The sequence below is a fragment of the Pipistrellus hanaki genome (assembly GCF_964339955.1).
Source record: "Pipistrellus hanaki genome assembly, chromosome: 12".
Taxonomy (NCBI): domain Eukaryota; kingdom Metazoa; phylum Chordata; class Mammalia; order Chiroptera; family Vespertilionidae; genus Pipistrellus; species Pipistrellus hanaki.
In genome coordinates this window covers 56093545-56119659 of record NC_140514.1, presented here as the reverse complement: position 1 = coordinate 56119659, position 26115 = coordinate 56093545, and the positions used below count along the sequence as shown (strand labels likewise).

Here is a 26115-nt window from a genome sequence, read left to right as displayed (position 1 = left end):
TCGCTGTTCCAAGCCCGCTGCGAGGGAGTGTGATAAGGTCTTGGCACCTTAGTTTGAATGAACCACATCTGCCCCCTGGAATTCCGGAAGTCCCCCCCTCCCCCCATTCTTGTTCAATTACAACAGAAGATTACCTGAGGTTCCTACATGTGCCTTGGACAGCTCTCCCTGGCGTCTGGGAATGGGGCTTTTCATGCCTCGCTTGTTGCTCAGAATGCTGTGGTCAGGCACGCCGGAATCCAGTCACAGTGAAGTAACGCCATGACTCAGTGCTGCCACGGTAAACCGCCAGCTCTCTCCCTGCCACCAGTCTGCCTGCTCTATTTCTGTTTTGATCAGCATCCTTAGCACAGTCCACCGCTCTGCCTAGGAAGAGCCAGGCCCTAGGAGTGAAGGGTTGAGCTCAGGCCCATGCAGAACGTGCCACAGGTCACAAATGCCCTGTTTTAGGAATATATTTTTACTGATTTCAGAGAGGAAATGAGAAGGAGAGAGAGAAACATCTATGATGAGAAAGTCATTGATCGGCTGCCTCCTGCACGACCCCACACTGGGGACTGAGCCCACAACCCAGGCATGTGCCCTTGACCGGGAATTGAACTGTGACCTGGTTCAACCACTGAGCCACGCCGAGTGGGCAACAACAAATACCCTTAACCTCCGTGCGTCCCCACCGTCTCCCCTGTGACACAAGGAGGCACACCTCTCTTCTTCCCTTAAAGGGTTATTTCAAATTACTCAATTTCTCTCAAGACATTTTGATGGCTGATCAATAACTGCACATTTTCTAGAATTCTCCTGTCTGATTCTTCACCAGGATGGGGATTGGTGTGGGATAAGAACTGTATCAGATGTTTTTTTGTTTGTTTGTTTTTGTTTTTAATATTCTTATTTTTTTGGAGTTTTTTTTAAAAAAAATTTTTATTGATATTTTACAGAGAGGAAGGGAGAGAGATAGAGAGCTAGAAACGTCGATGAGAGAGAAACATCGACCAGCTGTCTCTTGCACACCCCCCAACGGGGATGTGCCCGCAACCAAGGTACATGCCCCCGACCGGAATCGAACCTGGGACCTTTCAGTCAGCAGACCGACGCTCTACCACTGAGCCAAACCGGTTTCGGCCAGATGTTGTTTTAAACAATTTAAATGCATTTTATTTTTAGACAACCTCCGTGACATGTGTTTTCTTGAAAACAATGCGTACTCCACGTAACGTAAGTCAAGGTCGAAATAAATGAAGAGCACATGATGACACCAGTCGCTGTGTCCTTGTCCGGCATGTGGCGGACAAGCAGCCAGATACGATGACAGATGGTGGGCCCCAGTGGCAGGTTAGTTACCACTCTTCCATTTCTGAACCATCCTTAAAGCAGACCAGCGCGGTCACAGCATCCTCGCGTGCCCAGAGGAGCGCTGTGCATGGAGGCCTTCTCACCACGCCTGGAGGGTCTGAAATGAGCCAGGAGGGTGGGTGTGTCCTGCAGCCGTCCCAGGAGGCCGTGCTCTTCCTGGCCTCTGTCCTCCCAGATCCCTCTGATGGGCTTCATGGAGCCCTGAGGTCCTGAGGGCTTCTTTTGTGAAGGTGGTTTTCTGCATGACCGTTCATGGCATGTCAACACCAGCAATCCTGCTTTCCCTGCCTTCACCCTCCGGGCTCCAGCGAAGCATCCCGCCAATCAGCAGTCATCAGTGCTACCCTGCGTCCTACTGGCCATCCCCCCTCCACCCCATCTCCTTGATCTTACAGATACAGCTCCCTGCGGCTGTGAGGTCCAGGGAGAGGATCCTGAAGGCCGCGGAGGCGGTGACAGCGCTGGCTTAGCAGGAGCCCGAGCCCGGGCCAGCAGCTGCAGCCAGTGGCGCTCCAGGGGGAGCGGGTGAAAAGCCCGCTTCTAAAGAGCAAGTTAAGGTGTGTGTCCCACCTACTTAGAAAGCGCTTTGACATTGGACCTGAGGTTCGTGACAGCTGTTCTGCCACAGACAAGCTTCTTTCTACATCGCTGCGATGGTAACTGACTGCTGAAATACCAGGAAAAGGTTTTCTAATATATCTGACCCTCAGCGTATACTGGCAGTACTATTTGCACACACACACACACACACCGCCTTTTACAATTCTGGGCCATCCTTTCTGCACAGACGTTTTTGGAAACTCCTGCACGGAGATGGTGAGGCAGCGGCTCTGTCAGAGTCCCAGGTTAGTCACGTGTCTCCCCAGGGATGGCGGAGTCTCCAGGGACAAATGTCCTCGGATTCCTAAAAATGTTCAGCGAGCCGTTCTTCAATCTGAGAGGCCTTTCCCTTTCCTTTCTCTGCGCTTTGGCCTGCGTTCCAGCCGTTTGAAGTTCTGTTCCGTCTCACAGATGGCCTCGGCAGCCGGCTCCCTGGCTTGTCAGCCTCGGCGGGCTCGGTCCTCTCTCCCTTCCTGTCCGTGTGGGTGTCTGTTCCCGGGCTCTCGATGGCTCCTGAGTCTCCGGGTCACATTGAAAGCAGGTGAAGGACATGCCTGACAGGCTTTCTTTTTCTAAGGATGTTTGGAAAGTCAGGTCAGGGGAGCAGGTCAGTGATCCTAAGCTAGGAGGCCTCTGAGCCGGTCCAGCTCCTTCTCTTTGCTCCCATATGCTCCACCTGGGTGTGTGTGTGTGTGTGTGTGTGTGTGTGTGTGTGTAGTAAGGGGAGATGTCTTTCATCTGCTCTGCCTGGCAGGCTCCTGTTCGTTCTTTAGAACAGATAAAGGCGCCCCCAGGAGGCTGTGTAAGGAGCCCACCCTTAGGCTCCTTTTTATCATCCCATACAGTCTCACTGCTCCCTTATTTACAACCAAAGATGAGGACTGAGACCTTCATTTCTCTATTCTCTGCAGTTTGCAACTTGGTCAATAGTTACTGAATTCAGTTCTGGTTCCTAAAATGCCTAAACCAACACAGGGCAGCCATGCCAGGGCTCATGTGGGCCTCCTTGAGCCACGAAACCCTGCTCTGTTCCCATTGGGCACGTCAGCTCCGGCTCTGCCCTGAGATCCAGCTTGCAAACAGCTTGAATTCAAGCAAAGCGGAAGGGCCTGTCCTTCCAGATGGCTTCGGAGATGAGAAGCCGAACCCGGGGCTGCAGGGCCGCGTGGGGACGTTCATGGGGTAGTGTTCCAAGCGTCTAGGTCTTGAGGTGGGGGCTGCTTCTCCGACCACTCCTGCTCCCCGTCCCGCCGGGGCCTTGTTCAGCCACGAAGAATGCTGCTCACTGAGGGCCTTCTTGACATCTGCATCGCTGTGCAAACTGGAGTCACAGCCTTCGGTCTTAGCAACGGAAGGCAGTGCTTGTGTCTTTAAATAACGCTTGGGCACGTTTGATTTTCTATGAAATGCTTTAAAAAAGTCGGTCTGCACCAATGGAACAGACAAACAAAGCTCCCGCCTCCCACTGAATCAGCCAAGGCTCTCCCCTCCACCGCTGCACGGGCCTGTGCTGGGCCCGGGGGAAGAGGGGGACGCTGGACTACCTGCCCTGGCTTGGGAGAGGGTCCCCCACTCCTGAAATTGCTTTTGGTAAAAAAGGCTGCAGAGATGGGCCAGACCGAAGCACATAGCTCTGCCCCTCACCACCCCCGTGGGAGGTGAGCCGTGTAAGCGTCCCAGGGTAGGCCGGGCAGCGGGCGTGTTCTTCCCGGGGCCACTGGCCTGGAATCCTAACGTTCACACACCCGCCAGCAGGCGCTGGGACCTTCCCCGCCTGCCCGCTTGCCGCTCAGGAGGAGAGCACGAGGGGACCCTGCACGCCTTGGGGCCTGCAGTGCGGTTCTGTTCGGCCAGTCTGCTCCGGGCCAGGCGCCCCGGAGAGGACGGTGTCTGTGTGAGCGAACTAGTCGGGCTGCCGGTCCACGGAGATGCGCTTCACAGCCCTGATTCTGGATGAGGAGCGATCATCCGCCACACTCTTCCATCACCTCTTCTACGGCTGACAGGTGGCCCTGGCTTTTGGAAGATGAGAAGGGTGGGTGTGGGTTTAGACTCAGAGTCTTGGGAGGTTGATTTCTTCCCTTGTGTCCGAGACGCCAGGGGGAGAGGTGGTTTTAGAGAAACTTCCCATCCAACCTGGCACCAGCGTGACAGGAAGGACCCAGGGGAGGCTGGGAGCCCGTGGGGCCCAGGAGTCTGCGGGGTGGGGAAGGCCGAGGGGCTGTGGCCCCGAGGGGAGATGTCCAGCGGACAGGGCTGCGAGACACAGAAGGAGCCGCAGAGGTCGCTGGGGAGGCCCGGGGAATAGGGGAGACTCTGAGGGGACCGGGGAGCAAGGGAGAGAGGACGTGGAGCGGGGAGGAGAAGGAAGCTTCCCTCAGGGAAATGTGCGAGGCACGGTACTTGGCTAGTTATTTATGCGGGCAAATGAGGCTCCGGACACTACTCACCCGGAAGGCAGACAGCTTTAGAGGGAAAAGCTGAAGCATCCCACTCACCCAGCCGTTTAGGGGAGCCCTGATGCTGGCCCCTCACACCGGCGGGGGCACCAGCGTGGTGGGCAGCCCACATTAACGGTAGGCTTTAGGGTTTTGTTTAACAGCTGTTTCATTGCATCGTAATCGTGCTTAGGACTGACAAACGGGACCTTCTGGTCCATTTGGAGAGTCCTGGGAGTGAGGTGCTGTCAGGAACGGGACATTGTCCTTTAAATGCCTATCAGGGACTTGGTCCAGAAAGAGGGCAGAGAGGACAGGAAACCCATCTCGGGAGGTGCCTGCCTGCTCTGGGCCGGAGCGGCCGCAGGCGGGCGGGAAGGCACATGCGTACCTGCTAACGGCTGGGCCTGGCCAGCCTCCCCGGGGCCTGTGCCAGGAGAGCAAGCCGGCTCCACCCGCTCCCCGCCGCCAGCGCCTGCGGCAGAGCCAGCCGAGACGGGCGTTCCAGGGGCACGGAGTCCCGAAGCCTGCCCTGCGGTGCTGCGGCTGGTGGGCACTCAGGTTCCGGCCACGCCCTGGCAGAGCTGGGCACAGAGGCTGTGACGTGGGGGGCGGGACCCCGAGGGAGCGCTCACACCTAGGGCGGCAGGGGACATAGAAGACCTGGGAAGTCTGAAACTTTCATTGGCAACTACTTCACCTTCTAGAAACGGCTTGTCTGCCTCGTCACGATTCTGACAATAACCGACATGTGACCTGGTGAGGAAAAGAATCCTTCTCATGCCTGGAGGTTGCAGGCTGGCGTCCTGGCAGATGGAGAGGAGGGGTGGAGGGGAGGGTTAGTCGGCTTGAGCCAATTTCGTCTGAGCTTCTGGGACTGCCAGGAGCTCCCTGGGCAGGCTTACGAGGGCTGCCTGGTGCAGTCCATTCTGACCGCTAAGCTCAGTCCATTCTGACCTCCGTGACGCTGCTAGTTATTGGCGGGGTCCAAACCCGTCCTGTTGGTGTGGCGTGTCTGGGCCATCCCAGCTGCACCCTCAGCGTTTGCCTTTCTCAGGCCAGAGGGCTTCCTGGCACAGGCGCCAGAGGGAGGCGGAGGATGAGCTCATGCGGGCCCCGGAGGGTCCTCAGGCGGAGAGAGACGCAGACCTGACCCTGAGGAGCAGGCGGCGGGCATTCTGTCAGAGAGAAGCTAATGGCGCTGCCAGGCTGCACCAGGCGGCGCGGTGAAGGCTGTGAGCATGGGGAGAGTGAGGTGACAGGAATATGCTGAGTGAGTTTAGGAAGCAACCCCGTGTCTGTTAAACAAATGCCAGGGAAGATGTCAGGGGTCTAGTCTCAGGTTTCAAGTTCCATTTTATCGTTTACAAAATGTTAACCATGTTGGCCCTGAAACAAATCCTCCTGAGATTTGAGGGAGGGAGCAGGAATGTGAGCTGACATGGAAGAATTCCAAACGGGCCTCTGTGGGCAGTGTGCAGGGAACCGCATCACGTTTGGTGATTAGACTCATTCATTCTCATCTCAGTTAATACAACTGATCTGAACATTAAGGCAGACTGACACCCACTATACTTTAAACTGTAGACATAGTTAAAGGACATTATCATAATTTTCCAGTATTACCTTTGAGTTAGTTTTAAATGTAACTTTTAAAAATAAAAATAGATAACTTTAGAAAGAGTATTGTTAAAGATCAATGCTGTCACGCACATTTAGAGTAAACTCAAAGAAAACAAAGTATAATGTACAACATTTCTTTCTCATTGTTTTTGAGCTCAACTCAGAAGCCCTTGTCTGTTATTTTTGTTTTAGTTAGAATTCTGTTTTCCTAGTCACCCAAAATCCCAATCTTTAAATTTGTAAAAGATCCTGGAAACTAGGGCTATTTTGACAATGAAAGCTCATCTGATGTCCTCTGGTAGCAGATGGATTGAGGAGGGTGGGCAGGGAGAAACGCTCGGGCAGGAACCTGCTACTTGCTAAGCGACTCCTCCTCACAGTGCCACAGGGCGAAGGAGACCCCCCCGTCCCTCCCAGAGCTGGGCCCACTGTGGCTCCGTGGGTTGGAGCATCGTCCTGTGCAGCGAAAGGTCACAGGTTTGGTTCCTGGTCAGGACATACCAGCCCCTGACAAATGCTTAGAACCTAGTCTGTGCCCGCTCGGTTGTGCACCCACCGAGCTGACAAACACGGCACAGAGGTAGCTGAGTGTGTACGCGTGCGAGACTGGGTCGGGAGCTAGGCCGTGAAGTTTCGGCTGGGATGTCCAGGGTGGCTCTCGGATGTGGGTGAATGAGGAGGGAGGGAGGTGTGTGATTTTCTTGGGGGAGTGCCAGGCCCAGGGCAGGCGGTGCTGGCGCGGTGGGGGAAGGGCCCTGTGCCTGGGGTGCTGGGTGGGGCAGGGGAAGGGCCCTGTGCCTGGGGTGCTGGGTGGGGCAGGGGAAGGGCCCTGTGCCTGGGGTGCTGGGTGGGGCAGGAGCGTGGGGAGGTGAGCTCAGATTCCCCGGCCTCAGTGCTGGGAGGAGGGTACAGTGGATCCAGCGGGCCCTGCTCGTCCTGTAGCATAAAGACGGCATTTTGATTTGAGAGTTCTGAGCAGGTGAGAGCATGGTCTGATTTGTTCCGAATATGACAACAGATTTTAAAAAGAGACGGTGGAGCTGCCCATGCCCCTGCCCGAGGCCAGGAGTTTGTGCTGCTTCCCAGGAGCAGGGAGTGCCAGCCACAGAAGTAGGACCGCCCAGGGTGGGCGCCGGATCCTGCAGCCAGAGGGCTGAGGCCCCGCCAGTCCCACCAGGTTTCATACATAAACGACCTGAACTTGTCACTGCCAATTCCCAGGCTCAGACACGGGCGCTGAAGTTTTGCTGAGACGACCCCATGCTGCCTCCTGGCTGCCCTCCTGGGTCCCCTGTCCGGGTGGTGGCATGGAAATGTGGTGTGAGATGCCCGCCCTCACCTGGCGGGCTGCCCAGCCGGTGAACTGAGTGCCTGCTGCAGGATGCCGCCTTTACCTTACAGGAGGGGAGGGCTGTGCCCACAGTCTGTCTGTGCGCTTTCTAAGTCTCCTCCGTCGCTTATGTCACAGCACGTGTGCGTTCCTTGCTGGTGGGCAAGGTCCCTGGCCTGTCTGTGCTTCAGGGATGGGAAGGGCATACTGTCTGTCTGGTCCATGAGTCAGTGCAGTTAAAGTGGGGGTTTTGAAATAAGGAGGCTATTCTCTCTCACCTGTATTTTTGTTGTTGTTTACTAAATTAAATTTAAACAAAATGATGTGTTTTTTTCTAATAATGAATTAAGATATTCTGAATAAAATCGGAGAGCTTTTGGGAGAGGAAGCTTATACCACTTAGAATTATTCAGCATCCCCAACCTCTTTCCTGTCCCCCAAGCAAACACACACACACACACACACACACACACACACACTCCCATTCCTCTCTTCGCCCCGCCTCCTCCACCCCCCTCTATATAGACTTTGTGAATGAAAACTGCCAAGCCAGAGAATTGACTCCGTGGAGATACATTCCCATCAAACACTGTGTTCAGGGCCAATGCCCGCTCCGGTGAGAAACACCCTGCTCACCGCTCCTCCTGGGCGGATCAGCCTGTGTGGGCCTGTGGGAGGGAGGCCGCTCCCTCTGACCTCACTCCCCGGAGCTCAGCAGCTGGGCTGGCAGGTGTCTGAGGCCGCGCTCAGCCCTGCGCCCCTAAGGCCTGAGGATAGACACCTTTCCCTGCGCTGGGGAAGGCGCTGGAACTGAGGGAGGGTTTAAACAGGAAATCAGGGTAAGTTCCCAGCCCTCAGTCATCTTTAAGGTGCGATCCTCTCTCCATGGCGGAGACAGACCGAGAGTCTGCTCTGCGTGGCACAGCTCTGCCGGCTCTGAGCCGCTGCTTCCCTCAGCCCAGAGCAGCGCTTCCCCGTGCACCTCAGGGTGCTCACCCGGGAGGGAGCCGGCTGCACACAGGGAGGGGGAGCCCTCCCCAGGGCTGCTCTCCATTTCACATTGAATTCTGATTCTGCTGGTTCAGTCTTTACAGAAGGGGTGTGTGTTTTTTCGGCGTGGGGAGCCAGGAGACATCTTCATTGCCTCTCACAAAAGGCTGGTTTGGGAAATGTCTCAGAAAGCCCAGGAAGAGGAAAGCAGCCATTGTCCCCGCTGCCCTCCCCAACACGCATGTAGCACACAGGCCTGCACCGCAGGCCACACCCTTCGCTGCAGGACAAATTCTATTTATGTCCAGGTCTGTGTGGCTCACATTCCCCCCCTGCCTGGCCTTTGGAACTTCTTACTTCCTTTAGCTCCATCTCTTTCCCATGCAAAATTCACCCCAAGCATGTCCGTTCGTCCCAGTATTATTCCTATGGGACTATCCCCACCGTTCCTCCAGCCTCCGTGTACGCCGCTCAACCACACTGCTCACCGCGCGGGCTTCACATCGCCCTCCTGCCTCTCTAATGCCAACTTGGCATGAAGGCTTAGAAGCCGGATCGTATCTTTAACTTGGTTGCAACTTGTGCAGTGAATAACACTGATTCAAACTCGTTTCCGTGTCTGAAAACAGGAATAATACTTACAGGTGGCTGTGAGAATTAAGTGAACTAATACATAGTTTCTGGATAGAGTGATTATTTAATAAATTTTAGCATAGAGAGAATATAAAATTCCTGCCACTCTTATCCCTTAGAAACAATATTTTATATACATATATTACACAGTTAAGATAACAAATTATGAATGTAGCTTTGTATTTTGATTTAAAAAAAAAATTCCCTGCAAACTGTTTGATGGTTGTATATATTCCATACTATGACTGTATATCCCAACTAATTTAACCATACTCAACTTTGGGCAATTGCATTGTTTAGCATTTTAATTATTCTATATAATGCAAGCCTAATATGCAAATCGACTGAACGACTGGTGCAATGACCGGTTGCTATGATGTGCACTGACCAACAGGGGGCAGATGCTCAATGCAAGAACTGCCTCCATCCCACAGGCCCCAGGCCAGCCAAGGCAGGTGCCAGTGAGGGCCCCTGATCATCCCACTAGTTACCCCAGAGATCGACCCGGATCACCAGCCAGGCCTAAGGACCCCCCTATCTGTGCATGAATTTTATGCACTGGGCCTCTAGTGACATATAATATGTTGTCATAGAAACCTTAGTGCCTCAATACTATTCATTTTGTCTACCTACAAAGAATATGGAAAAGAGAGAATGGAAAAGACAGTATCATGCATTTTTCTATTTTGTGTTCCCGCCAAGCTGTGGCCGTGCTCATTGCTCAAATGCCAATCCCCATGTCATCAAACCGGCAGCCCCACTGCCCTCCAGACACCCCGCCCCTTCCATGCGGATCAGGCAGGTCCTGGGCAGCCCAAGGCTCATTTCTTAACATCCAAAATGAAATCCGTGCCCTTTCCCTTTAAAATCTAATCACACAGCTTTCTTAGTAAAACTCATGGAGCATGTTTTATGTGGTGTTGCCTTGATATGGTTTTATTTTGGTTAACTTTTGGGGGTCATTTTTTAAAAACTGTATCAGTGGTCTGTTAAAATGAATTTTTATTCCTCCTCTCTCTATAAGTTTATCTTTTAAATTCAAACAAAGCTCCAAATTGTAAAATTGTCCTCAACATTCAAATGGATTTTATTTTTATAAGCTCACACTTAAAAATTAATGGTATTTATGAAATACATCTGTTAAGTACCAAATTGCTCAGAACTTGTTAGTTTCTTTCCATTTTTCATCCTTATTTTAGTGCATTGGAGACTGAGTGATGAAAGACTGGCACATCAACGGCAATGAAGAAAATCTGTAAGGAAGTTTTGGGGGAGAATCCAGATCAGGTACAAGATAGCTGAGGTTTTCACTATTCAGTAGGTAGTGTTCATAAATTAGCAGATCATCCTTCAAAGCAAGTTATAGTCTGATAACAATTACTTTTCTAAATCTTTTTTATATATTTTATTTTATTTATTGATTTTACACAGAGAGGAATTGAGAGGGATAGAGTTAGAGACGTCGACGAGAGAGATATATCGACCAGCTGCCTCTTGCACACCACCTACTGGGGATGTGTCCACAACCAAGGTACGTGCCCTTGACTGGAATCGAACCCGGAACCTTTCAGTCGGCAGGCTGATGCTCTATCCACTGAGCCAAACTGATTTTGGCTACTTTTCTAAATCATAGTTTATGTTTATACTTCCAATTTATCTGACTGTTATGAATATTTTAATATTCTGCTAAATGAAAGAAGTCATAATGTCATATAGAGATAATCAACTTTCAATTAATTCAAAATTAAATACACAGTAAAAATACATTGATAATAAACTGGACAAAAATGTAGATAACCTGGTCATATGTCTGTATTCATATATACCTATTAATGGTAATTTATATTTCCCCCCATAATTTATTTTGGGGTTCATCTTAATATACATCACAGTGGGACTTTCCCCCCTCTCTTTTAAAGCTATTATTAAGTTAATGATTAGTCTTAGAATCAAGGACCTCTTAGAATAGGTAAGATAAACAATAAAATGCTGAGTATTTCCTTATCTCTGCAGGTTTATATTTTCTGTGTTAAACATAAGTTTGTATACTAAGAAAAAAAATACAAAAGAAAATATGAACACTGAATTCTTGATGGTGTTGAAAACAAGACAACAGGCCCCAAATGGGATTGCTTATGGTAAGCCGCATGTCATCAAACTGTAATTAACTTAATTACAGTTTCAGCCTCTCCCAAAGGCGGACTCTTAAACCGGTCTGTCAGGAGCCCCCTGACCGGCACCGAGGACATCTGCCTGGGGGCTCCCTGCCGTCCCTGAAGGAAAGTCAGAGTCAGCCGCCTTTGGCCAGTGTGCCCTCCTCTCCTCTCCTCTCCCTCCGCCTCAGCCTTCCCTCCTGCACAGCTCCTGGGAGCTCCTCTCATCCACTGGATGGGAGGCTGACTGACTCGCGAGTCACAGGATAAAGTCAATAAGATGAAAACATTTACTGTACTCTGTTGACTTTTATTTTCTAACAGTGGGGAGAGGACATTTTAAACTTAGAGTTTCTTGGCTTTTTATTTTAAATATGAAATATTTTAGAAGCCAGTAGTTTCTAAACTGTGTAGGTCTCTGTGCTAAGAGCTGTGGGATGTAGAGAGAGGCACAGTGTGGCCTGGCCTCAGAGATCTGGAACCAGCGGGGAGGCGTGGGAGCAGAGACCGGGACGATGGAGTCTAAAAGCGAAACGTGTGCCCGAAGACAGGCCAGGGTGGGTGAGCAGCCAGGAATGTGTTATGGGAAAGTCCTACACGAAAATATTTTATTAATATCAGAAAAAAACCTCCAAAATGTAATCACTGGGGCTGAGAACCTGGCTAGTCCGTTAAACACTTTTGTCAAGTGGGATGGATCTCAAGATGTGATCGGCTGGATGACAGCGTATCTCCTCATTAACCTGGCAGCGAGACACAGGAGCTTCCTCCAGGAAGGAGCTGGCAGGCCAGCAGAGCCAAGGCCGCCCGCCGGCGGCCCTCAGAGGAGGCCCGGCAGGTGTGGGAGCTGGTGACCCCATCCCTGAGCGTCCGTTCTCGGCATCGGCATTCCTCAGGCTGGTGCAAGCCTTACTGAGCACGGCATTCCCCTATGTCTGCTCTAGACGTTAGCAAAACACAAAAGCATTCCCTCTGCCAGCACCACAGCTATCTGCTTTCGGACCATCGGCCGGAACAAGCCATCCTGCACAGACATTCCGCCCAGCACCGCCGTCTCCGCAGTGATCTGCCCTTCACCCCGCTCCCTGGAAGCCCTGCCAGGGAGGAAAAGTTCAAGACTGTGCTTCCCCCTCCAGTGTTTATTTTTAGGTTTTCCTTTTTCTGTCCTCATTGAGGAAAAACTCTGTGGTGCTCAGAACTCAGCATGAATTCTGATTCCAGCCCAGAGGGTGAGCTGGCCCAGGGCTCTCCGCATTCCTCCGTTCCCCGGGCCTGGCCTGCGGCGGCCGGGCACAGGCCTGCAGACCGGGAGCAGGGCTGTGCTGGGCGGCAGCCGCAGGGCACCGGGTCTCCGCGGGTCTGCCAGTGCACAGTGCCAGCGAGCTCCTTCCAGCGCACAGAGCCTGCACGCCGGTCCGAGGCCACAGGGCAGGAGGGATGGCGAGGGAGAGGGAAGGGGAGGAGGAAGCTGGGACCCTTACCTGCCTGTCTTCTGCTCCCCCGCCGGACCAGGGGGACGGCAGCAGCTCGGGGCCAACCACTCCCTTAGACGGTCCGGCCCCGTCTGCAGCTCTGGCGGCGGCAGGCTCCTGCACCAGGGCTATAAATAAGGCACACCCAGCGCAGGAGATAAGAACTCAGCCCCTCGCTCCCCTGCCTTGTAAGGTATCCAGAGGGGAAGGGGCGGCCAGCTCCCCTTGGCCTGCTGCCTCAAGGACATCCCGGCCTCGCCCAGGTCCCGGCCAAGGGGACAGGGCAGCGCCAGGGAGGCCCTCACATCGTCAGACAAGCACAGGGCCCTGGCTGAGGCGGCTGCCGTGAGGCCCGGAGCAGAGGACACTCGCCCAGGCCGCCTGGCTCCGCTGGGAGGTGGTGTGGACGCTCAGCGCTGCCTCCAGGAAAGGGCTCTCGGCCCCTCTCCCCGGCTGCAGGACGCTGGACGGGATGAAGAAGAATCCGGGAAGACCAGGGATCGGCGTGATTAACGAGGGGCAGCGGGAAGCTAGGGCTGGGATGCACTTTCTCCTGCTCCTCTCCCCTCCTCTCATGGGTGCTTGGAGGGCGCCCTGAGCCACGTGCCTTTTCCTCTCCGGAATTTGAACCGAACCTGACCAGAGCCCTTCAAACCACAGGCTGGAGAGGAGAGGAAGGCTAACTTGGGGGAGCCCTCACGTTCCCTGTTTCTGTGGGGGAGGGGGTGGAGGACGCCCCCCGGCTCTCCGGAGGGCTGCCTGGCAACCTTGCTGCCCTAACACAGCGGGCCCAGGGACTAACCCAAGGAAAATGGTGGATGTGGCAGAGACACAGCTACAGGAACCTTTCCTGCAGCTTTTCAAACAACTGGGTGAAGTGGGAACAATCTGAATGGCTAACAACAGGCCCTGGTATGGTCCAGCCATCAGGAGACACTGTGACCTTTGGAAACAGCCCAGAAGAATATTTAGTAACACAGACGACATTGCACCATATTGGTAAGAAAGAAGCAGGTCACTTCAGGGGGAGATGGTGTATGTGTTATATTACTGCCCACAGTCACCCCATAAACATGCTTCGAAAGGACATGTGCGAATGTGCAAATGTGGTTATGGCTGATGACAGAATTTTGTTCGGTTTTATTTTCTTCTTTGGCTATATGTAGCCTCTAAATTATTTACAATGACCTTTGATTTCTTTTATAATAAGAGCATTAATTTCATTTAAAAACCCAAGTTTCTCAGAATCAGAAGAGAGCTTTCTGTGTTTCTGTATTAATGAGGCCAAATTTGCTTTAGGGCTTCAGGGTTTTTTGAGTCTCCCCCAGCCTTTGAGAAGACCTGTATAGGACCAGCAGCTCCTTTCATGCCAGCTGCTGACTCTTTGATGATGCTATATTATACAACAATATGATGCAGCAGCATCAAGAGAATTCTCATGCACCCGTCAAGGTCAAGGTCAAGGTCAGCCAAGGAGAGAACATGGCAAAACAAGGAAAAGAAAAAAAAAAAAGATGAAGAAAAGAGGGAGGCGGAAGGAAATAAGAACTATAACAGGGGTGATGGAATACGGCCAGCGCCCAGGCCACCTGTCTGCCCTCGCAGCCTGTGCAGCTGAGGCCAGGACGGACGGAGGCCCTGGCATGTTCCAGAGACGCCTTCCCTCAGCATGGAGCTGACCTACACGCCGCCTCCAGGCTGGCAGCAACGGAGAGCGCACGGCAGGAGGGGTGGGGGCGGGTGTGAAGGAGGACTCCTCCCTGGGCCCAGGCTGCTGGCACAGGGGCCTCTCTCTGCCTGGAGCGGTCAGAGCGCCCGGCCTCCTATGAGCGGGATCCGGCCTAAGGGGGAGGAGGGGCAGTTTCACACTTTCGGGTTGAACATTGTTACAGGAGGGGGCGCTCTCAAACAGACACAGTGGCCCCGGGGCAGAGCCTGGGGGCTGAGGCTGCCAGCTTTCTGGAGTGTTCTTTCAGAACCAAAGTCCTTCTTGCCCTGTCCCCTCATGTCTGTGGTCACCGCCTACCTCGGGTTTTCGCCCTCTTACTCATGGGCACATGCCCTTCAGGGATCTCAGAAGACGGGACTGTAGCCAGGATTGATCCGTGCCGGGCTGGCGTTTCCCTGAACGGGCGGTTAGTGCCCACAGGGCTGCGTGGGCTCTCCTTGGGGGACGCTGGGCCGGCAAGGAGCTGGCGCACATCTCGGGCAGCCTCCGTGGGGGCTGGGCAAGGGCGCACTCGCTGTGCGGCTCCTTCTCAAACTCCAGGCACAGCTCGCACACTGTGCGTGTGTGCGTGTATGTGTGTGTGTCGGGCGGGGGGGGGGCGGGGGGCGGGCGGTAGACTTGGGGGGCTGTGCCTGCGGGAAGCACGCCTCTGCGGGGGGCGGGGGGCTGGATTCTGGGACCAGTGGCGCTGGCCTCGCTCCCTCGCTGCCCAGATGACATGCTGACCCCAAACTGAAGGACCTGTTGGTCTGGATCAAACACCTTGACTCTGGTCCACAAACACGTTTGAGCCCCACCCGGAACTAGAGACCGTGGGCTCCCATAGGAGCCACGGAGCTCCCTGCCGGTCCCTGGGCTCCGGGAGATCGCCCCTGGCACCAGCCTGGCCCGGCACCGCCTGCCAGCACCCCGGCTCCCGGGCGCTGACCCCTGGTCCCAGGCCAGGGAGTCGCCCTGCTCATCAGCACCATGAATTCTTCCCCCACAAATGTCAGTAACCGTTTCCCATGGCCAAGCGCTGGGGCAGCTGCTGGCTCCTGAGCCCACGCAAGCAGAGGGAGCTCGGTGAGGAGCACACAGCCTGCCTGCCGTGTCTGCGTCACAGCATGTGAGCCTGAGCCGAGTCTGAGCCTGACCCTGAGCCTGAGCCTGACCCTGACCCTGAGCCCGAGCCCGAGCCTGAGCCCGAGCCCAAGCCCGAGCCTGAGCCGAGCCTGAGCCTGAGCCTGAGCCTGAGCCTGACCCTGACCCTGAGCCTGAGCCTGAGCCTGAGCCTGAGCCTGAGCCGAGCCTGAGCCTGAGCCCGAGCCTGAGCCCGAGCCTGAGCCTGAGCCTGAGCCGAGCCTGAGACTGAGCCTGAGCCTGAGCCCGAGCCCGAGCCTGAGCCCGAGCCCGAGCCTGAGCCTGAGCCTGAGCCTGAGCCTGACCCTGAGCCTGACCCTGAGCCCGAGCCTAAGCCTGACACTGAGCCTGAGCCTGAGCCCGAGCCTAAGCCCGAGCCCGGGGCCGAGCCTGAGCCCGAGCCTGAGCCAGAGCCTGAGCCTGAGCCTGAGCCCGAGCCCGAGCCCGAGCCCGAGCCTGAGCCTGAGCCCGAGCCTGACCCTGAGCCTGACCCTAGCCTGAGCCTGAGCCTGAGCCCGAGCCCGAGCCCGAGCCCGAGCCTGAGCCTGAGCCCGAGCCTGACCCTGAGCCTGACCCTAGCCTAAGCCTGAGCCCGAGCCCGAGCCTGACCCTGAGCCTGACCCTAGCCTGAGCCTGAGCCCGAGCCCGAGCCTGAGCCCTAGCCCGAGCCCGAGCCTGAGCCTGAGCCCGAGCCTGAGCCTGAGCCGAGCCTGAGCCTGAGCCTGAGCCCGAGCCTGAGCCTGATCATGAGCCTGAGCCTGAGCCTGAGCCTGAGCTCGAGCCCGAGCCTGACCCTGAGCCTGAGCCTGAGCCTGACCCTGAGCCTGAGCCTGAGCCTGAGCCGAGCCTGAGCCTGAGCCTGAGCCTGAGCCTGACCCTGAGCCTGAGCCTGAGCCTGAGCCGAGCCTGAGCCTGAGCCTGAGCCTGAGCCTGAGCCTGAGCCCGAGCCTGACCCTGAGCATGACCCTAGCCTGAGCCTGAGCCTGAGCCCGAGCCCGAGCCCGAGCCTGAGCCCGAGCCCGAGCCCGAGCCCGAGCCCGAGCCCGAGCCTGACCCTGAGCCTGACCCTAGCCTGAGCCTGAGCCTGAGCCCGAGCCCGAGCCCGCGCCTGAGCCCGAGCCCGAGCCTGAGCCCGAGCCTGAGCCCTAGCCCGAGCCCGAGCCCGAGCCCGAGCCCGAGCCTGACCCTGAGCCTGACCCTAGCCTGAGCCTGAGCCTGAGCCCGAGCCCGAGCCCGCGTCTGAGCCCGAGCCCGAGCCTGAGCCCGAGCCTGAGCCCTAGCCCGAGCCCGAGCCCGAGCCCGAGCCCGAGCCTGACCCTGAGCCTGACCCTAGCCTGAGCCTGAGCCTGAGCCCGAGCCCGAGCCCGACACTGAGCCCGACACTGAGCCCGACCCTGAGCCCGAGCCCGAGCCTGAGCCTGAGCCTGAGCCGAGCCTGAGCCCAAGCCTGAGCCTGAGCCTGAGCCCGAGCCCGAGCCTGACCCTGAGCATGACCCTAGCCTGAGCCTGAGCCTGAGCCCGAGCCCGAGCCCGAGCCTGAGCCCGAGCCTGAGCCCGAGCCCGAGCCCGACACTGAGCCTGAGCCCGACCCTGAGCCCGAGCCCGAGCCTGAGCCTGAGCCTGAGCCGAGCCTGAGCCCAAGCCTGAGCCTGAGCCTGAGCCGAGCCTTAGCCCAAGCCTGAGCCCGAGCCTGAGCCGGGGCTGAGCCCGAGCCCGACCCTGAGCCTGAGCCTGAGCCCGAGCCTGAGCCTGAGCCTTGGGCCCGGCACCCCCCCTCCTCGTCGCTGCAGGTGCCAATTACTGCCGGGCCCTCGGTCCCCTTTCTGTGCCATCACTGCCGCACTGTCCTGCCGTGGGGTGGGCAGCCGTCGTCCTCCCGAGCACCCGGCCAGTGCTCTGGAGGTGTTGGCCGTGGATGGGGCGTCCCCCTCCCCCAAGCGCGGCACTGGGCGCTCTGGGCCCAGCTCAGGGAGTGTGTGCCCTCACCTGTGACCAGGCCAGCAGGGCCCGCAGCCTGCAGCCCTCTGCCCCGGCCCTGCCTTCCTCCTCGCCCCTGAGGCGGGAAGGCACACGGGCGAAGGCCCTGGCCCCAGAGCCGGAGCTGGTCTCTGCCCGGCACCTCTCCCTGGCGGGACCAGTGGATGCCACGCAGACCACGGAGGCCAGCGAGTCAGAGGAACTGCAGACAGAGGCGGGCACGGTGGGCGAGGACGAGGCGCCTGCTCCCCCGGCCTATCCTCCATGGCCTGCGGACAGCCGCGCCGGCTCCAGGCCCTGTTTCCAGCGAGGGCCTTCCCGGCCCCTCCGCTCACGGAGCATTCCTGCGTGAGCATTCCTCCCTCCCCCCGGAATAGCCCGCAGGAGCCGCGGCATAAACGTCCGGGGTGAATGCGCTGGAGCCGCTCTGGAAAGCTTCAACCTGGACAATCGCGCCACCGCCTGCAGGCGACAGAGCCAGGCTGCCCCTCGGAGGGAGGTGCCCTGTGCGGGCTGGCGGTGCTCACCTCTCAGGGGGAGAGCCCTGGGTGCCAGGGATGGGCTGGGCTCGCCTCGGTCAGGATCCCGGGCCAGCACACGGCTCTGCTGCAGGCCACGGGCCCAAGACAGCAACAAACGCAACGCGGGCCCCAGAGCTCTCACAGCCGTCAGGGCCAGAGGCCGCGCACTCTGTTCTCTCCCGGAAACGCCCAGCAGCCCGCTCCACCATCCCCACCTCCCAGTTCCCTCTCTGACAGCAGCGGGCTTTCCGCCTGCAGTTATCGGTACCCAGAGAGGATCAAACATGGCCAGCCACAGGATGGAATTTGAACCGGCCACATGTCAAACCTCATAGAAGCAGAGGGCGCGTTTGGAGGGGCTGGGCATTCCCAGTCCGCGAGCTCACACTGAGCCGCTCCCAGTGAACGAATGGGCTGGGCTCACACTGAGCCGCTCCCAGTTAACGAATGGGCTGGGCTCAGGCGGGCAGGCTGTCACCCTAGAACCCCTTACGGGGACCGTGCGGCGGGACCAGGGGAAGCCTGGCCTCCTGGAGGGACGGCCCCAGGGACCTCCTCCCCCCTCGCCGCTCCCCTCTCCCCTATCCTCCTCCCTCCCCTTCCCCCCTGCCCTGGTGGCTGATGTAAATGCCCATCAGAGGGCTCCTTTGTTCGCTGGCGCTTTGGTTGGTTAGCCAGTGCGGGAACCTGCAGTCAGATGAGCCGAGGGTGAGGTCAGGGCCACGGGGCGGGGTCCTCGGGGCCTCGGGCAGGAAGGCTCAGGTGGGCTGGGCCTCTCCCGGCCCGGGAACAGTTCCTTGTCCTCGACCCGAAGGGCTAGGCATGGCCTTCCCGCAGCTGCTGCATCCGGGTCCTCAGTGGCCTCGCTGACCCCTAGCTGCTGCCCACACCTTTGTACACAGCTCCTTTCCAAACCCGAGCTCCACTGAGCTAGGGGGGGTGCGGCATCTCTTCCTGCCGGGACCCTGAGTGACCCAGAGAGGAAGCTGAGCACCTTCCACCGCAGTTAGAGCGGGAACTGGTCCACAGCCCCCTCCCTCCCTCCCCCCATCCCCAAAGCTGTGAGAGACAGGGAGGGGCGTGGGTTCCACCTGGTGCTGCCACATGTGGCCAGCGGTTTGCCTCGGATGATGGGATTGCCTGGCACCCACTTGGTGGGGCACATAAGCCTCCAGACTTCGGTGCAATGGAGATGGGGGAGGGTCCCAGTAACGCCAAGGTGGGATTTGCTGCCATGCTGCTGGAGAGTGGGTGCCCAGAATCCTGAGTTGTTTCTATGGAAATAAAGCAATATTTCCCACAAGCCATTGCTTATAGGCTGAGACACACACGTGCTTGGATAGCGCCTGCCGTTTGCTGAGTCCCAGGGCGGGCAGGACTGCAGGGGAGGCGCTCACGGGCGTGCAGGCCTCAAACCCATCTGCTACCCACAGGACCGGCCCTTCCTCTCGGGGCCTGCGGGTCACGGGACAGTCATTAGGCGAAAGCATCCCGGGAAGCCAGGATGAACATCACTGTCACTGTTACAGTTACTCCAGTCCTCATCCGCTCGTATCCTTCCTGCAAGGGGAGGTGGGCGACCTCTAAGCTGTGGGTGTCCAACCGTCCGGAGGCAAACCCAGCCTGTCCCCAAAGAGGGCGCCTTCGGGAGTGGCGCCACCCGGCTGCTGGAAACCCCCACTTTCCTGAGTGCCTGGCTGTCCTCAGGGCGCCCCCAGCGCCAGGCCAATGCCACCCGGGAGGGCAGAGGGAGAGAGCAGACCTGCACCCACCCCCCTCTCCGGCAGGGAGACACCGTGCCCCCTCCCCAAGGCTGCCCTTCCCCCTGCCCGCTCTCCCCCCGCCCCGGAGCCCAGGGCACAGAGACAGGCAGGCCCTCCCCTCCCGCGTCATCAGGGAGGTGCCCGCTCCTCCGTCCCCTGACCGGGTGTTTGCTGACTCTGCCCGATCGATCGCCAGGGCAGTAGGGGGCAGAGTTCCCCTCGCTCAGCGTAAGTCCCCGCTGCCCCAGGCCAGGCCCAGGCGCACCGCAGCAGGCGCCTCCCTGAGGGCCAGGTAGCTGCGGAGGGCGGATGGCGAGGCTGTTTTATGAGTGACTCACAGAGCCGGCCCATGACTCACACTGTACGTGCAAAAGCCAGTAATTGTGCACGCCCCAAATGCCCAGGCTCAGGAGGAAAACCATAGGGTAAATACACGTTTTAATTAAACACATTTATTGTGGTAAAATACACATCACATAAAAGTTACTGTTTTAACCGCTCTGAGTGGCCCGCTCAGTGGGTGGCATTGCCTACATGCACACCGCTGTGCGTTTACATCGTTTTTTCAGCCAGAGCTTTCCGTCTTCCGAATGGAGCTCTGCGGCCAGCGAGCGGCGGCGGCAGGCAGAAACCTCCCTCCGCCCTCCGTCCCCTCAGCCCGTCCCCGCGTCACACAGACACGAGACAACGCGGCAAGGGAAACCAGCCACAGGCCATTGCATGTGGACATACGGACACCCACAGACACGGAGCGTCAGAGACCTCACCCAGGGAGAGGCTCAGAGGCAGGCACGGACTCAGGCGGCGTGGCCGCCCGAGCTGAGGCGGAGACGCGGGCGCTGGAGGGAGGCCCTTGCCGGCGGTGAGAGCGCAGGGCTCAGCAGCCGGGGCTTGTCTCTCCGTGACCGGTCAGGAAGGATCTCTCATCTCCAGCGATGGCTCCTACCTGGGCAGACCCCATGGGAACTCCTCTGGGTAAGAGGGGAGCAGAGGGTTCCTGTGCCTGCAGGGTCTCCCCTGCCTTCAGCTCAAGACAACCGCAGGCCCACGCAGCCCATCCTGGAGCCTGTCAGACCCCGCAGGAACTCCCAATCTCTCTCTCTCTCTCTCTCTCTCTCTCTCTCCCTCTCTCTCTCTCTCTCTCTCTCTCTCTCTCTCTCTCTCTCTCTCTCTCTCTGATTGCCCAGGGACCTCATGTGAGTGGGATCCTAAGTGTTTCTCCTTGTGACTGGCTGAAGGAACAAAACCTTTTCCTTTATACTCTCACAGCATCTCACTTCGACACCGAGTGTGTTTTCCTCCGCACACCAGCCAAGCCTCCTGCCCCCTGTGGACACCACCCGGGTGTCCTACAGCTCAGTTCAGTTCTGACACCGTGTGCCTGAGGTCTGACACCGTGGACCTGAGGTCAGCATCGGCCCAAGGGAGGGCTCAGCCCACAGGCGCCCTTTCCCCAGAGGACGAAGTCTCCTCAGAGGACAGAACTCTGAGGGAACCGAGCTCAGGGAGGCACTGTGCGCACAGTCGTACCGGGAGGAAGCAAGGCTGCCTTGCATTTTCAGAAGCTGCTCACAGAATCCCTGCCTCCACTGCAAACTCAGTCTCAAAGGCTCTGAAGACAATCCTTTCTCAAGAAGAAACCAGACATCAGAATTCCTCATTTTTATTTATTTTTTATTTTTTTGTCATTACCAGCCACAGGTATGTAAGTTAGCCTTGTTCTAACCACGAGTAATGTGCTTTGAAAGGTTCATTCATTCACTCATTCATGCATTCATTCAACACATCCTTACGGGTTGCCTTTTATGAGGAAGGTGCTGTGTTATTACACATAACATGGGTATTTACTTCTCACAGTGGCTCCTCATTACCTTAAAAATACCTTTACTTTCACCATATTAAGGAGGAATTCCCAGAGGAAATTCATGTTTAGTGACTCATTTCTGAGCTCCCAATGGCCTTCACTCACTTTGCTTTATCTTTAGCTCTCTAGCTCTGAGGAGTGGAATTAAACGTGTGGGCCTCCTACAGTGTGGAAACTCACCTCATGTATATGAAATTGTTAAGAGAGAATCAAAACCCTTGAAGACCGCTGTTGCTGGCACTAGCTTGTGCTCTGCACATGTGCACAACCTCAGACATGGGCCCGAGTGAGAAAGAGGGCGGGAGGCAAGCCACACAGCTGCTGCTGTGATAACGGAAGTTTGTTTTCTGTGATCTTGGCAAAGTCGTTCCTGTCAATGAATTAATAACCTGAGCCCTGGCCAGATGCTGATTGGTGGACAGCCTCTGAACCTATGGCGGAGGGCAGGTTGGTGCTGACCCCCGCAGCACTGTGAAGAGGATTTAGGAATGGGCGTTGGTACCGTTCAGGAGACAAAGGTGGTGGTAAGTTACCAGGTAAAACATAGAATTTCTGAGTTTGGAGGCTGATGTCCAACTAATTGTCTCATGCTAAAATTCATTCAATGCATTTTCATAATCTTGAGATGAGGGAAGACATAAAAGACGAAAACCGTAAAAAATGAATTAGACTCCAGCCAGTTTGGTTCAGTGGTTAGAGCTTCGGCCTATAGACTGAAGGGTCCCGGGTTCGATTCTGGTCAAGGCACATACCTCGGTTGCAGGCTCCCAGCTCTGGTTGGGTGCATGTGGGAGGCAACCAACTGATGTGTCTCTCCTCACATCAATGTTTCTTTCTCTCTAGGCGTCTCCCATTCCCACTCCCTCTCTCTCTCTCTCTTAAAAAAAAAAAAAAAAAATCAATGGAAAAATATCCTCAGGTGAGGATTTAAAAAAAAAAAATGAAGTAGGCCATACTCAGGGCAAAAAAATATCTTGTACAAAGGTAAAAAGGAAGAAAATGGTGGTACATCTACACAAAGGAATACTATGCTGCAGTAAAAAAGGAGTTCTTACCATTTGCAACAGCATGGATGGAACTTGAGAGCATTATGCTAAGTGAAATAAGTCAGAGAAAGACAAATACCACATGATCTCACTCATTTATGGACAATAAAGAACATTACAAACTGTTGAACAAAAATAGAGGCAAAGAAGCATCAGACAGACTGCCAGACTACATGGGAAGGTAGGGGAGGGTTGGGGGGTAGGAGCTCAACCAAAGGACTTGTGAGCATGCATAGGAGCACAACCACCAGACGCAAGACACTGGGGGCAAGAGGGTGAGGGCAGGCGCCGGGGGGTAGTGGAGGCTGGGGTGAGGTCAGTGGGGAGAAAAAAGAGAGAGACATATGTACTACTATTTGTAATACCTTAAACAAAACAAAACAGAACAAAACAAAAGGTAAAACGGAACACAAACTGGAGGAAAATTTTATGATGTGTATGTTAGAGTATTAATAGCCCTAATATAGTTTGTATGTTAACATGACAAGATAAACAGTCCAATAGAAGAGTAGGTCAAGTACAAAATTCACAGTGATTTTTTTTCTTTTTTTAATGCTTTCTTTTAAATTAATTTTAGAGAGAGACAGAGGGAGGGAGAGGGAGAGAGTATAACATCCATGAGAGAGAATAATTGATCGGCTGCCTCCTGTATGCCCCCTACAGCTGGGCATGTGCCTGACCAGGAATCAAATCTGCCACCTTTCTACAGCACAGCAGTTTTCAACCTGTGTGCTGCAAGTGGCACAGTGGGTGTCACAAGAATTTTTAAAACACACCATACATAACTAGTCAGTCAGGGGCACTGGCCTCTTTTCCCCTAGAATCTAAGGTTTAGATTGTCCAATAAAAAATCACAATAGCTAACATAGCAGTAAATAAAATATACAAATCTCTTGTCATATTGGCAAAAACTATATTTTGGGTATGCTGCAGAACTGGAATAATTACTTTGTGTGCCATGAGGTGGAAAAGGCTGACCACCATTGCTTTAGCAGCCAATCTCACAAGCAGTAAATGAAAGGCAAATGGAGGCAGCATAGGTAAAGGAGGCATTCGCATCCTCTCACAACCACATCGAAATTACAGATATCTGCCAATGACATATCTGATAAGGGTTTAGTATCCAAAATATATAAGGAAATAATACAACTTAACATAAAAAAAACAAATTAAATTGGATAGAGAACCTGAATAGACATTTCTCTACAGAAAACATACATACACCAATAGGTATATGAAAACATTCTAAAAATCACTAATTTTCATGGAAATTGAAATTACAACCACAATGAGATATCACCTCACACTTGTCAAAAGGGCTTTCATCAACAAATCAGCAAATAACAAGTGTTGGTGAGGATATGGAGAAAAGGAAACCTTATACACTAATTTAAAAATAGTTCAACCACTATGGAAAACAGTATGGAAATATATATATATATATATATATATATATATATATAGTTGACTTTTTACAGAGAGGAAGAGAGAGGGATAGAGAGTTAGAAACATTGATGAGAAAGAATCATTGACCAGCTGCCTCCTGCACACCCCCCACTGGGGATGTGCCCGCTACCAAGGTACATGCCCCTGACTGGAATTGAACCCGGGACCTTTCAGTCCGCAGGCTAACGCTCTATCCACTGAGCCAGACCTGTTTTGACTGTATGGAGATACTTAAAAAATGAAAAATAGAGCTGCCTTATAATTCAGCAATTCCAGTTCTGAGCATTTAGCTGAAGAAAACAAAAACACTAATTAAAAAAATATATATATGCACCCCTGTGTTCATTGCAGCATTACTAGTAATGACCAAGATATGGAAGTGACCTCGATGTCCATCAATAGATGAATGGATAAGGAAGATGTCACACACACACACACACACACACACACGTTTGAATATTATTCAGTAATCAAAGGAATGAAATCTTGCCATTTGCAACAACATGGATGGAGGGTATTATGCGAAGTGAAATAAGTCAGAGAAAAGCAAATACAGAAAAAGACCATAGATATAGAGAACAAGCTAATGGCTAGAAAAGAGGAAGGGGTGGAGAGATGGTAATCCTCCTATATAATAAAACCCTAATATGCAAATAGACTGAACAGCAGAATGACTGGTCACTATGATGCACACTGACCACTAGAGGGCAGACACTCAATGCAGGAGCTGTCCCCTGGTGGTCAGTGTGCTCCCACAGGGGGAGTGCCACTCAGCCAGAAGCCGGGCTCGTGGCTGGCAAGAGCAGTGAGAGCAGTGTGGCGGCGGGAGCCTCTCTCACCTCTGAGGCAGCGGTAAGGACCACTGGGGGGATGTCCAGGGGAGTGGGCCCAAACCAGCAGATGGACATCCCCCAGTGGGTCCCAGACTACAAGAGGGTACAGGCCAGGCTGAGGGATCCCTTCCCAACCCCAGAGCATGAATGCTGTGCACTGGGCCTCTAGTAAAGATAATCTTACCTAATAAAAGAGTAATATGCAAATTAACTATCACTCCACAAGCCACACCCATAAGCCACTCCCACAAGCCAATCAGAGAGAGTATGCAAATTAACCCCAATCAAGATGGCTGCAGCCACAGAGGAGGGAGGCTTGGTTTTCTCTGGCAACAGAGGAAGCCAAGCTTTCTGCCTGCCCTTGCTGGACTGTCTCCACTCAAGGCTACACATTTTCACTTATAGAAGGTAAACAAATCCAAACAGAAATGGAGGCAGCCACAGAGCAAGCAGAAGGCTTGGCTCTGCTCCAGGTAACCAAAGTTTCAATTGTGAAGGTAAATATATCCCAGATACCAGGGCCTCCGCTTGGGTTACTGGGGGGTGTGGCCGGCCTGCAAACCACCACAGGCCCCTCGCCCAGGCCACCCCAAGGGAACTTCCACCCTCATCTGGGACACCCTTCAGGGCAAACCAGCTGTCCCTCACCAGTGCACCAGGCCTCTATCCTATCTAATAAAAGAGTAATATGCAGATTGATCATCACTCTAACACACAATATGGCTGCCTCCATGTGGTCAAAGATCCTGCCCTCATGTGGACACAAGATGACCACCACAAGATGACCAGAAGGGGGGGGGGGCAGTTGGGAGGCACCAAGCCTGCAAGGGAGGGCAGTTGAGAGGGATCAGGCCTGCAGGGGAGGGCAGTTAGGGGTGACCAGGCCAGCAGAGGAGGGAAGATGGGGGCAAACAGGCTGGCAGGGGAGCAGTTAGGCATCAATCAGGCTGGCAGGGGAGTGGTTAGGGGTGATCAGGCTGTCAGGCAGAAGCAGTTAGTGGCAATCAGGAAGGTAGGCAGGCGAGCAGTTGGGAGCCATCAGTCCTGGATTGTGAGAGGGATGTCCAACTGCCTGGTAGGATCGGGCCTAAATGGGCAATTTGGACATTCCTGGAGGGGTCGCAGATTGGAGAGGGTGCAGGCTGGGCTGAGGGACAACCCTCCACCCCCTGTGCACGAATTTCATGCACCGGGCCTCTAGTAAAGAATAGAAACAAATCAA

The 26115-nt window shown here is 54.9% G+C and overlaps 1 protein-coding gene across 3 annotated transcripts in view; it reads right to left on the bottom strand.

Annotated features, from left to right (window-relative positions):
- The window catches only part of FHL2 (four and a half LIM domains 2), a 49213-nt gene extending 36484 nt beyond the window's left edge, over positions 1-12729 (bottom strand). For all 3 annotated transcript variants that reach the window (XR_014796510.1, XR_014796511.1, XM_084900919.1), the window contains exon 1: positions 12602-12729. The gene's annotated coding sequence lies outside the window, so the exon portion shown is untranslated. The remainder of the gene's footprint in view (positions 1-12601) is intronic.
- Positions 12730-26115: the final 13386 nt, after the last annotated feature.